Source organism: Sus scrofa, chromosome 5 (assembly GCF_054392235.1).
Source record: "Sus scrofa isolate SSC_HxYL_T2T_F1_AM1 chromosome 5, Sscrofa_HxYL_maternal_Yorkshire_Landrace_v2.0, whole genome shotgun sequence".
In the NCBI taxonomy this organism is placed as follows: Eukaryota; Metazoa; Chordata; class Mammalia; order Artiodactyla; family Suidae; genus Sus; species Sus scrofa.
Window position 1 is genome coordinate 52062637 of NC_139387.1, and position 13988 is coordinate 52076624.

General features: G+C 36.7%; 1 protein-coding gene across 23 annotated transcripts in view; it reads right to left on the reverse strand.

Moving 5' to 3' along the window:
- CCDC91 (coiled-coil domain containing 91) overlaps positions 1 to 13988 on the reverse strand; it is a 396188-nt gene that overhangs the window by 119878 nt on the left and 262322 nt on the right.

Here is a 13988-nt window from a genome sequence, read left to right on the forward strand (position 1 = left end):
TTTTCTTTTCTTTTTTTCTTGTCTTTTTAGGGACGTACCTGTGGCATATGGAGGTTCCCAGGCTAGGGGTGGAACTGGAGCTACAGATGTTGGCCTACACCACAGCCACAGCAACGTGGGATCCAAGCCATGTCTGTGACCTATACCACAGCTCACGGCAACACCAGATCCTTAACCCACTGAGCAAGGCCAGGGATTGAACATGCGTCCTCATGGACGCTAGTCAGATTTGTTTCTGCTGAGCCACAACGGGAACTCCTATAGTAATTATTTCTGAAAGAAAACTTTCGACGAGTACATTAAAAGTAGATTTGCGGTATGTTAGTAACTGGGTATAAAAACTTGTGTATTTGGTAATTAGCATGTACCTATGATGACACAGGAACAGAAACAGATATCCTTTAATCAAAAAATGACAGTGGAAATTATATTCTCAATACATACATTCTTCAATCTCCTATCCTGATCCATTCTTCAAAGTCCTGGATAAAAATGATACACTCTTTGCTAGGTAACTTGTGACCTGATAACTCTATATTTTACTGAGCTAAAATTGTTCACCCATTTCTTCTAATCTATCCCTCTTCAACTAAACAGAAAAAAAATATCCCTTCATTGCAGCCCTTCAAATAGGTGAGGAATGTGGCCATATTCTTATTCTTATCTTCTCTGGCTAAATACTCCAAGTCCTTCCAAAGGATATGGCAAGGATTCCTGCTCTGCCACTGGCTTGATGACAATACTGCCTAATATCTGATGATACTTTACAGTGTCTAAAGCTGTTTTACAAATCTATCTCAGTTTTTATTCTTTTTTTTAAACATGTTTCCATGGCCCTCACAATAACTCTGTAAAGCAGGTATTAATCCCACTTTACAGATCTGGAAATGGAGCATCACTCAATTCAAAAAACTGGTCAAGGTTACATGAGTGAGTCACAAGCTAGGACTCCAATCTAATTCCACTTACTACTTAGCACATTTATTTGACAGTTACAATTCTTTTGATCACAGGTAACAGAAAATTCAGTAAAACATTCTTAAAAAAATATATATCACAGCCTCACACAGAAAAGCAGAAAAGAACAAAGAGTAGGCATTATCTAGGCTCCAGCCATGTGATGGAGATTTCTCCCTCTCTAACTCTGCCTTTGGTGTTGGCTTCATTTTCTCAAAAGCTCTACACATATGGTACCAAGACGGTTACTAACAGTTCCAAGGACTTTCTCATTTTCTTTACTGTGAATAAGAATGTTTACATACCTGAGGATCCAAGTCCCAAATGGAGTCTTATAGGCTTGACTCAGAATATATATGAATTTTTAGAACTTGCTAACATGGGGATGGGATATAATCATTAGCCTAAATAAATAAGTGCTTATGCCTAGATTAGAAAGTAGGTTAAATCTCACTTAAACCACATGGCTAAAAAATAAAAAGTATCACTCTGGGAAGAGAGGAATAGAAGCTAAGAAAATACTAAGAAATGTCTAAGTCCCATTCCGATTTCTAAATGTCTCTCTTAAAACATGGTATATAGACTGAATCTGATGTTTCCATTTGACAGTGGAACAGAGTGTGCTTTACTATGTCCTAAAAATTCTACTTGTTCCCATGCAGCCACTTACTCCCATATAACAAATCTACACTAGCTGTTTAAAGTAAATACTTTTTTGAAGCTGAAATTAACTATCCTTGCTTCTCCTACATAACTTTCTAAATATTTCGTTAAATGACAATAATAGCAAGAATCATAACCATTTGGCACCCAACGGAAATCTAATAAATATTTTTAAAAGGGATCATAATATCCAAAGCAATAATTTTGGTGATCCTACTTTTGCTAATATGTTCTACTGAAAAGCAATCAGAACTCTTAAGAGAGTTAGCCTGTTGTTAGAGATCAAATGCACTTTTTATAGATCAACATGTCTCCTTAAAATAGCGCTTGTCCAGCACTATTTTATAATCTATTGTGGCTTGTTCAAGACTCAAATCATACTTTTTTTTTTTTTTTTTCCTAGGGCCACACCTGCGGCATATGGAGGTTCCCAGGCTAGGGGTCTAATCAGAGATGTAGCCACCGGCCTACACCAGAGCCACAGCAACACGGGATCCGAGCCGTGTCTGCACCCTACACCACAGCTCACAGCAACGCAGGATCCCTAACCCACTGAGGAAGGCCAGGGATCGAGCCTGCAACCTCATGGTTCCTAGTTGGATTTGTTAACCACTGCACCACAATGGGAACTCCCTCAAATCATACTTTTATAGTGCTTATAATCTAGTAGAGAAGACAGAGAAACAGATCCTTTTAATATAATTTGGCTGGGCAGTGGTGGAGTTATATACTGAAATGTCAATGAAGAAGAAAGAACATTTGATTTAATTGGATAAGCAGAAAAAGAAGTTTTATGAATTTTAAAAAAAGCTGAAAATTATCTTCCAATCTTCTGGGGTAGACCACGATGGAAAAAAATATAAAAAAGAATGTGTGTGTGTATATACACATTTTTATATGTGTATATAAATGTATAAGAATTATGTACTAACAACAGTACATACTTTCTCATATCTTAAGACTTAAAGTCTCATTAAAATACAAAAAGAGAATGTGTGTGTGTGTGTGTATGTGTGTATATAAAACTGAGTCACATTGCTGTATGACAGAAATTGGCACATTGGCACAACATTGTAAATCAGCTACACTTTAATAAAAAAAAAGCTAAATTTTTAAATATGAGAGGTTTCTGAAAGTTAGGAAAGGCATACTATGACTTAAGGGCCCAGTACCATAAATAGCATGGAAGTGTACCAGTGGTATGGTACAAAAAGCATGGAATGTGAAACTGAGTGGAAGAAGATGAGCTGGAGATACAGAGGCTAGGCCACCAAAAGTTTTACAGGCGATACTAAGCAGCTTTAATGTAATTCTATAGGCTTTGGGAAGGCACTGAAGAATTTCAAGTGGGATAATAATAGTCAGTATTTATCCCAAATTGAAACGGGGACAAAACTGGAAGAAGTCTGTGTAAGAGGTCACGGTAAGAAATAAGAACCCTTATTAAGACAAGGATAGCAGGTAGGAAGGAAGTGTATCTACCCAAGGATTATTTAACAGGTAAAATGTGAAGGCTTTCATGATATAAAAGGTATAAAGATGGAGATGAGAAAAGGAGTTCATTCTCCAGAGTGGGGAACTTGGTAGATGGTTATCTCACTGAATGAAATATGAAATGTAATGGGAGGAAAAAGTCTTGAGAGATGAGAAAGTAAGGTGATGTACTACTGTTCCCTTGTCCCTAAGCACAATACTGTTGACAATTAAAAACCTAAATAAGGTTTTACCTATACTTAACTAGGTTACAATTTAATGAATCAAACAATTAATGAATCAAAACAAATTAGGTCAACACAGAAAAAATTATTTCAGTGTTGTGAAACTATCTGGCCTGCTAAGCTAAAATAGAAATGTTATTTCCTTGTTTAAAAGAAGGGTCAGGTGGCAATGCTAAATTCTTTAAAGAAAATTTAACCACTGATTGTAATGTCTGTGGCTTTGGGGAAAACATAACCCCAAATTACAGTGGCTGTGGTTATAAACTATTATAAAGAGCTTTCAACGTCAGACATAGTTTAAGTGTCTGTATGCACTGGAGTCCTTTTACAGGACTTTGCTAGACCAGCAAAATTAATGACACTCTGCTTTTGGTGTCAATAACAAATGTACTTTTCTTTAACAAAGATTTTTAAGGAACAGGGATATAATTTACTGTGAAAATCAAATAAGCCAGAGTCATAAACTTTCTCCTTAATATATCAGAAAAAAAGTACAAGTGTACAATCCACATTATGACTTGGTCTTAATTTATGACCAAGGCCAAACAAAATCAACTCTCAAATAAATTTGGAGAAATACATACCACAATCCTTAGGCAGTGTATTTTCAGTCACAGTTTAACATTTCTCTCCTCATTTAAAGTCAGTATTAATACAGAGAAAAGTTAGAACTAAATTGGGAAGCAGAAACTGGTTTTTTTTTCCTTGCATTTCTAAGGAGTTACTTTAGTTGCTTAAGTTTTCACTGATTGGGTTTTGCTTTGCATGTGCTGTTCTCTCCTCATTTCTAGTGTGACTTGGTGGCCAAAGATGTTAAGTACTGCTAATTCCAAGTTTTATTTTCAGAATCCTTTTAATTGAAGAAACATTCGAGTGCTGGGAAGTGACCTTAATCTTAGAATTAAAAAACAGCTTCCAGGCTTTATAAAGTCAAGTCCCTTCAGTCAATACTCAAGCAGTTTGCAGTTAGTTCCCTGGACAGTAGCTCTTCAGGCTCTATGGCCCAACCAGCTGCCAAAGAGTTAGCAGAAAGGATGAGTACCAGCCTCTGAAACCAGAGAGAAGCTGGGCAGAGAATCTGCCATCATGCTGGTGGCCCTGAGCTTCCTAGAAAATACAGATGAAGGGCTGGCCACTCAATCCTGGGTAAAGAGTGTGATTAAGAAAGCGCCAGTACCTTCCAATTTCAACTGAAATGCAACATCAGAAGTGTAAGTCTGTTCCACTATTACACAGCTAATCTAAGTGGATATATTTTCCTCTAGTTAGAAAATTGCCATATTCCATAAAAGAATGTCATATAGATCATCTTGTCCAGAACAATTTTATTTATTTGGTTTTACATATCACCTACATGCTTGTCAATCCCAAATTTTGGTCTCCAGCCCTGACATCTCACCTAATTCCAGACCATTACTTAGAACTGCCCCTCAATACTTTCTCTAGGATTATGAACAGGCATCTTCAATTTAGGACACACGAACTGGATTTTTTTAATCCCCATAAAACTCAATCTTTCCTCACCACAGTAAATGAAGTCACCATCTAAAGTCACTATCCATTCAATAATTTATTCAAGTAGATATTTAAAAAAAAACAACTTTATTAAAATATTACATCCAATAAAATTCATCAATACGAAATATGTAACTTGATATGGTCTGTCAAATGTAATTGCCACCACAATGATGATTAAAACATTTTCATCACCTTCAAAAAGCTACCCCCTATCTCTTCTCTATCAGCTACTGACTGTCAAATTAGTTTTGCCTTCTAAAGAATTTCATATACAGGTATACCTCAGAGATATTGTGGGTTCAGTTCAGTTTATTATGACAGCAATAAAGCGAATATTGCAATAAAATAAGCCACACAAATTTTTTTGGTTTCCCAGAACATATAAAAGTTATGTTTCTAATTTGCTATAGTCTATTAAGTGTGTAATTGCACTATGTCTTAAAAAAAATGCATGCGCCTTAATTTAAAATACTTTATTGCTAAAAAAAATGTTAATCATTATCTGAGCTTTCAGAGAGTTGTAATCTTGCTGCTGGTGAGGGTCTCACCTGGCTGTTGGTGGCTCCTGACTGATCAGGGTGGTGGTTGCTGAAGGTTGGGGTGGCAGTGGCAATTTCTTAAAATAAGACAGCAATGAAGTTTGTTGAGCTAATTGACTCTTCCTTTTAGGAACAATCTCTGTAGCATGGAATGCTGTTTGATAGCATTTTACCCACAGTAGAACTTCTTTCAAAACTGGAGGTCAAAAGCCCTGCCACTGCTTTAGCCAAATCTGCAGTTACTTCCTCCACTGAAGCCTTGAACCCCACAAAGTCATCCAGGAGGGTTGGAATCTTCTTCCAGATTCCATATATGTTGATGTTTTGATCTCTTCAGATAAATCTGAATATTCTTTTTTAAAAATGGCTGCATGCACAGCATATGGAAGTTCCTGGGCCAGGGACTGAATCAACTCCAGATCCTTTTAGTCCACTGCACCAGGCAGTGATTGAACCCATGCCTCCACAGTGATCTGAGCTGCTGCAGTCCAGTTCTTAACCTACTGTGCCACAGCGGGAACTCCTGAACACTCTTAATAGCATCGAGAATGGTTAATCTTTTCTGGAAGTTTTCAAGTTACTTTGCCCATATTCATGGGAAGAATCAGTATCTATGGCAGCCTTATAAAATCTGTTTCTTAAATCATAAGACTTGAAAGTTGAAATTACTCCTTGATTCATGGGCTGCAGAATCGATGTTGTGTTAACAGGCATGAAAACAACATTAATCTCTTTGCATGCCTCCATCAGAGTTCTTGTATGACTAGGTGCCTGGTCAAAGAGCAGTAACATCTGGGAAGGAATCTTTCTTCTTAGTAGAAACAGTGAGTTGACAATGTTTAGTAAACCATATTGTCAACAGATGTGCTATAATCCAGGCTCTGTGGTTCCATTTATAAAGAACACAGGCTGAGTAAATTTAGCATAAGGGCCCTAATGAAGAGCCCTAGGATTTTCAGAATGGTACAGGAGTGTTGGCTTCAATTTAAAGTTACCAGCTGCATCAGCCCCAAACAAGAGTGTCACCCAGTCTTTTGAAGCCTTGAAACCAAGCACTGACTTTTCCTCTCCAGCTATGAAAGTCTTAGATGGCATCTTCTTCCAAGATAAGGCTGTTTCATCTACATTAAAAATCTGTAACTTGGTATAGTCACCTTCATTAATGATCTGAGCTAGATCTTCTGGATAACTTGCTGCAGCTTCTACATCAGCACTTGCTGCTTCACCTTGTATGTATGTTATGGAAAAGGCTTCTTTCCTTAAACCTCATGAAGCTAGCTTCCAACTTTTCTTCTGAAGGTTTCTCACCTCTTTAAGCCTTCAAAGAACTGAAGAGATTGAGGTCCTGCTCTGGACTAGGCTTTGGCTTAAGGTAATGCTGTGGCTGGCCTCATCTTTTATCCAGACCAGTACAACTTTCTCAATATCAGCAATAAGACTATTTTGCTTTCTTATCATTCATGTGTTCACTAGAGTAGTATTTTTTTTTTCTTTTTCTTTTTATAGCCATACCTGAGGCATATGGCAGCTTCTGGCCTAGGAGTTGCATCAGAGCTGCAGCTGCTGGCCTAAGTTACAACCACAGCAATACAAGATCCAAGCCACACCTGCAACCTAACAACACTGTATCCTCAATCCACTGAGTGAGGTCAGGGATCAAACCCTGCATCCTCATGGACACTATGTTAGGTTCTTAACCTACTAAGCCACAATGGGAACTCTCACTGGAGTAGTGTTTTTCATTTCCCTCAAGAACTCTTCCCTTGCATTCATAACTTGGTGGACTGTTTGGCTTCAGAGGACTAGCTTTCAGCTTTTGACATGCCTGAGCATCATCATTTAAGCAATTGAGCTTAATAAGCACCGACCTTAATCATTTAAGCTTTTGATTTAAATTAAGAGACATGTGACTCTCCCTTTATTTAAACACTTAGTGGCCACTGTAGGGCTTTTAATTAGCCGAATTTCAATATTATGTCTCAGGGAATAGGAAGCCCTGAGGAGAGGGAAAGAAAGGGAAATGGCTCGTCAGAACACATACAAAATTTACAGATCAAGTTCACCAACTTATACAGGCACAGTTCGTGGTGCTCGTAAACAATTCAATAGGAACAACAAAGATCACTGTTCATAGATCACAACAAATAATAATGAAAATGTCTGAAATATTATAAGAATACCAAAATGTGACTCAGAGACTTGAAGTAAGCAAATGCTGTTGGAAAAAAAATGGTGCCAGTAGATTTACTCAAGGCAGGAGTGCTACAAACTTTCAGTTTGTAAAAAATGCAGCATTTGCGAAGTGCAAAAGAGTGATGCATGACAAAATGAGGTATGCCTCCAAACAGAGTCAGGGAGTCCATGTAATTTTTTTTTTTTTTTTTTTTTTGTCTTTTTGTCTTTTTTTTGTGTTGTTGTTGTTGCTATTTCTTGGGCCGCTCCCGCGGCATATGGAGGTTCCCAGGCTAGGGGTTGAATCGGAGCTGTAGCCACCGGCCTACGCCAGAGCCACAGCAACGCGGGATCCGAGCCACGTCTGCAACCTACACCACAGCTCATGGCAACGCCGGATCGTTAACCCACTGAGCAAGGGCAGGGACCGAACCCGCAACCTCAGGGTTCCTAGTTGGATTCGTTAACCACTGCGCCACGACGGGAACTCCCATGTAATTTTTTGAGTGTGGCTTTTTTCTTAACTTCCTTATCTAAATATGTTCCTTATCACCTATCCTCAGCCAAACATATAACCTTGATTTTTCTCTTTATAGTTCCCATAATGAATTGCCTTATTTATCGCAGATCATTTTCAACTTGAACATAAGCTTCAGGAGTGCCTGGGGACCTTGTCTACATTGTTCAATTCTGTATGAGCAAAGCTTCCAAAAGGGTACATGGCAGAGAGTCAACAGATACTACTGACTGAATAAAGAAATAAAAATATCTCCCTAAAGTTTTCCTACTAAAATTATCTATACATTAAATTATCAATAAAGTGTATTTGTACTTCATTCTAGGATGAGCACATTGGGAAAGAGAACAGTGTAGTAGTGAGATGCAAGGCCTATGGAGCAAGGCTTCCTGATTTTAAATCTGGCTTGTTGCCACTTTTAAGGAGTTATTAGGGCCCTGGGCAAGTTGCATAATCTTCCTGAGCTTTAATTTCTGTATCTGTAAAAATGGAGATAATAATAGCTTTTGCCCCATAAGGTAGTTGTGAGGATTAAATAAGATCAAACATGTAAAACAAGTTAAAAAGTGCTTCATATTTAGAACTGAATTAATGACAGCTAGTACTATTACAATTATTGCCTTCTCTACCACCACTACCACTATCTTGCTATGTTGTGCAAAGGTCAAGAAAAAGTTCCATAAAAATAGCTTTTTAGCTAATAACCTAAAAATAAGCAACAATACGCACATGAGCAGAAGACAGAGGAAAGGCATCAAAATCTTACAATGACATTCACATCCATCACATTGTACATGGCGACACTTATACGCCAGATATTGTTTGAGCAGAATTTTACACGCTGATGGTAAATTCATTGGTGGCCGAGTTTATTATAAGAAAGGCAAGGCAATATGTATTCCAACCTAAATTCTACTACATTCTATTTTATAGAATAATCTACTTTATTTCAAACTACTTATTTTGAATTAGTGAAGACCAGGGTTACTGCAAACTAGAGTCCAGACCACTGAGAATCTGAAAAATTCTCTCAGAATAGAATAAAAACTCCTATAATTATTTCGTGTTTGTGTTCAGTGAATCCCTAAAATGCTAGTATTAAAATTTCAATGCAGTGTTTCCCACAGTTGGGGTTGATATGAATTTTCATCCTATTAAAGGTGTCCCTTTAGAAAAAATTATACATAGACCAAATCCGAGAACATACATATTGTGCTTTGTTCTGTAATTAGCATATTCTTTTACAACGGATAGTTAACCTACCTACTTAACTTCTCACCTACCAATATATCTATTATAATATTTTTTTTTCTGATAATCCATATGGAGGTCATGTCAGATAAAAACTTAGCAACACTAAGATTGAGGATCATTTTCTACAAGTGTAAGGAGGAAGAAATTAGTGGTTTTGAAGGATGGAGAGTCATAAAATTTTCTACTCCAAGATCACTTTTTTTTTATTCCTCTTGAATACTATTAGCAAAAGCCTTCAGTAAAGGAATGAAATAAAAACAAGCTTGACTAAACTTTAAATTTTGGTGTGCCCAAATGCCTTGACCTATTTTAGTCACAAGCAGGAAAGCTGAGGTATGCTGCAGGGAGAAGAGGAGCAGACTTAAGATCTGGTGGGCATGACATTTTGGCTGCTTTACAACGGCAAATAGAGGAAGGTAAGGCTTTATCATAAGTGCTGATCCAAAGAATTTGGTATGTGAAAGGCACACCAAGTTACAACTCACACAGATTCAAGAATGAGAACAAAACCTAAAAAAGAGGTACTACTGAAAGTTTTAGAGATCATAGCCACAAACAGCAATTTCATTTAGACATGCTCAAGCAGGTCCTTAATCTTGCACTGCCGTTTCAAAGTTGAGGCCAAACTATGTACACCTTTCACCAAGAAATACTGCCATTAAATTTTATATTCAGAACACTATATTTCCATCCCATTTTGTATTTCTTTTTCCTTTGTGTTATGATAAACATTCTGCCTTATGCAAGATAACAATGGGACTTCTAATACTGGTGTACATATAATTAACACCAAGATTCTTGCTTAAGAAAACTAAAGATGCTGATCTAAATAAAAGAAAACAAAAATATTTTAAAAGCATCAAAGACCTTATTTGATACTAAAAATTGGTGTTTAAAGATCTGAGAGAAGACAGAGACATTAGTTCACAATTCAAAATTAATCTGTCTGGAGGGTATTTGCTGATTCTGAAATTAAACAAAAAGAAACAAAATGATGTGTTTTAATGAAACAAAAAGTCTACAAAGTTTAAAAAAATAAAAGCTAAAACTAAAAATGCAAGATATCATATGTATATACAGATATATGTAACTATACATAGTTTACATTTTGTATATGTAGAACATTTTCACTGTTTTCTCCAAATCTCCTTGTATCATTTCTTTATTTTCCATTCATTTTCTCTCTGTTATACATACAGATTATTTCTTCTACTGTATCTTCTAATTCACTAATTTGCTTTTAAAAATCCACCCACTGCAGTATCTATATTATCTACATATATATCTATATCAAACTGGTGTCTTAAGAAGAAAAAAAAGAGACAACGGGAAGATAATTGATTTCGTACATGCTGAGGAGTTTTAATACTTCTTACTAATTCCTAAGTCCTTGCCAAAGTTTGGTAAGAACATTTACTGTGAAAGTAAGTAATAAAGGGATGACCATGTAACACATGTTGAGGATTTCTGGGTTGATGACTCTACATTATGGAAGATACACAGGAAAAGTACCAATGAAGGCTTCTCCATGATACCTGATGACCTCGAGAAGAGATTCTAGTACTGTCAATTACTAAATTACATTTGGTTGACCAGATATTCACTAGTGTAGAGTTTACTGTATGATATTTTGGCTACTGATGTTTAAGGAAAACAAAAGGTTTTCTGGAACACATTCTAGGAGCTAGACATTATTCTAGGGCATGACTGAGATACTTATGAAGCTCTCAGTTCAGTTTGACATTAGTCAAACAAGTAAGTACTTGAATCAAACATATGCTATAAGAGAAGTCTAAACTACAAGATAGGAGGTAGGGCCTTTCCCTCTAACAAAATGGTAAGTACTCTATGACTGCAGTCAGCAGTAGGATGGGAAGTAAATATATACCCAGGTACATAGAATCTTGCTTTTACAGCAAAGAGGGTGTACTTTTAAAAATTATTAAAGCAGTCTATCAAAAAGTTCTAGTGTTAGTTTCTGAAAAACACACATATAATATATATGATGAGGGTTTAAAAATTTTGAGAAATGACTTCCTTTAGCTTTTTCAACTATTTACAACAGAAAATTAAAGACTTTGTCTATTAAGTCAAATATCAATGTAGTTTCTATTGACTCTTTTTTCCTATTTATAAGTATACCTTCCTGTTCCTTTGCATATCTCATAATTTTTTCTTGTCCATAAAAATTGGGCATTTTAAATAATGTAATGCAGAAACTCTAAAGATAAGATTTCTTCCATCCCTCGGGAATAATTACTGCTGCTGTTTGTTGAGGAACTTTCACTTTATAGCTTTTCTGTGATAATTCAGCAACCTGTATTCATTGTCATGTGTAGCTACTAAAGTCTTGGTTGGGTCAGCTCAATGGTCAGCTAATGAGAAGACAGAGATTTACTTAAATACCATGAATTAGTAAGTGTTTCATTATTTGCCAAGGACCTCTATGTGTCAGGACATGCCTTCAACACTGACAGTTTACGACCCTACCTTAGCCTTCACTTTCTGCTTGCAGAGAATCAAAGTCAGCCAGAGGTGAGAGATGAGGGCTTTCTCAGGTCTTACCAGGGCATATAAACAAACCTGTGCATGGGTGTGACCTTCAAGAATTCTAGGAACATTTTAAAAAGCTAAGAGCTTTATACTGATTTTTTTTTTTTTTTTGGTCTTTTTAGGGCTGCACTCACGGCACATGGAAGTTCCAAGGCCAGGGGTTGAATTGGAGATATAGCTGCCGGCCTACACACAGCAATAGCAACACAGGGTCCAAGCCATGTCTATGACCTACACAACAACTCATGGCAATGCTGGATGCTTAACCCACTGAGCAAGGCCAGGGATCAAACCCATGTTCTCATGGATACTAGTCAGGTTCACTACTGCTAGGCCAGACAGGAATTTCCACTAGAAGCTTTATAAAGTTACCAACAGCAATCATATTTCTGATGTCTCTCTCAAGTTTTTTGGCTAGCTTCTTGTTTGTCCCAACAGGTATTTCTGTCCCAGGTAGTTGAGAGGTTAAATAGTTATCACTTACTAATTCTGACAAACATCCTGGATATAGGGCTTTTCTCACTGAACAAACTTTGAGGCAGGTCAAATATCAACAAGCCTTGTGAATGGAGACCTTCTATAGCACTGTCAGTGAAACCAAAAAATAACAGTTCTCTGGAGACAGAGTTTTTGGAGCTCTAAATCTAGTATGTGCCCTTCAGTGGCTTCTACATTGTTGGTTTTCACAGCAACTATGATTGTGAAGCTACACTAAAGCTGTGATGGAGCTGAAGAATAGGGGATGGGAATAAGGCAAGTTAAAACTTTACAAAAGCTTGCTGTTAGGAGATTTAACTATTTTTCTTGAATAAATAATCCTTGGGTTGTTGAAGTCTTTGGTTAATATCCAGAGTTCTGAAAAAAATAGTTTTTCACAATCATTGCCTTTCTGGAGAAGTTATTTTGTAGAGGCTCTTAGTCTTGCTATTCCAGAAGTCCTGCTTGTATTCTTCCTTTCAAAGAGTTTCCAATATTTGCCCAAATTCTTTTTAATATATTAAACTTACAGATTTAAAATCTTTAATTTACCTAAAGTGTATTTTTTTCAATAAAGACATAGTACTACATGATCCATGGCTGGTTGAATCTGCAGATACAGAACTGCGGTATGAAGGGCCAACTTTAAGACTTAAAGAGTTGGTAGATTTTGACATTAATAGTGGGCCCTGTAACCAATCCTCTGCAGATACCAAGGAATGACTGCATTTTTAATATTTTCAGGATCTAATAAAAGCTACAGATTATCTCTGGAGAAAAATCTGTACATTTATACAAATTCTGCATAATTCAGTAACTTCGCAGATTGTCTAGGGTCCCCTTCCATGGAACACAGATTAAGAACCCTGATTTTCTAAGGTAATTTATCTAATTTGTGATTTCATCTTTACAGATTTGTAAACTACAGAAGAATCTGTGTCTCTTTCTGTATTCTATCCTACTCCACTGGTCTGAGTATCTATCTATACCCCTAACAGTGCCACAAACTTATTACACGAAGCATCTTCCTGCTTGAGAGCCTTTGCCCTTGCTATTCTCTATTCCTGGAATAGCAAGGAATTGCTATTCCCTGGACTCTTCCCCAGCTGGTCACAAACTCCTTACTTCAATGCAGGCCTCAGTTCAAATGCAACCTCCTTAGAGTCTTTACCTGACTAACCTTTTTATATATTGGTCCCCTTACTTTCTAGTCTCTTACACAGCTTGATTTCTCTTTATGACATGTATCATTACTTCACATTAAATTATACCTTTACTAGTTTCCTGTCAGTTTTCTTTGTAAGAAGGGAGGGAATTTTTTTTTTTTTCATTACTGTATCCCCAGAAATAAGTACAGTCCCCAAAACATAAGAGATAGTCTTTTCAATTATTAAGGTAAAATACAAGAATGAAGTTTGAACATGGCAATTTATTTGCTTATCCTGCTCTTCTAAATAAATAAAAGATATATAAGCTTCACCTGGCTCCCAAGAAAAGTAATTTGTCAGTTTTCAGGAACAGGACTATGAAACTTTAAGGGGCAAATAGAATGACAGTTGTTTGGTTGTAGTTTTTTCTCCAACTATAAGAGAATAAAAGCAGTGAGCTGTTCAAGGAAGA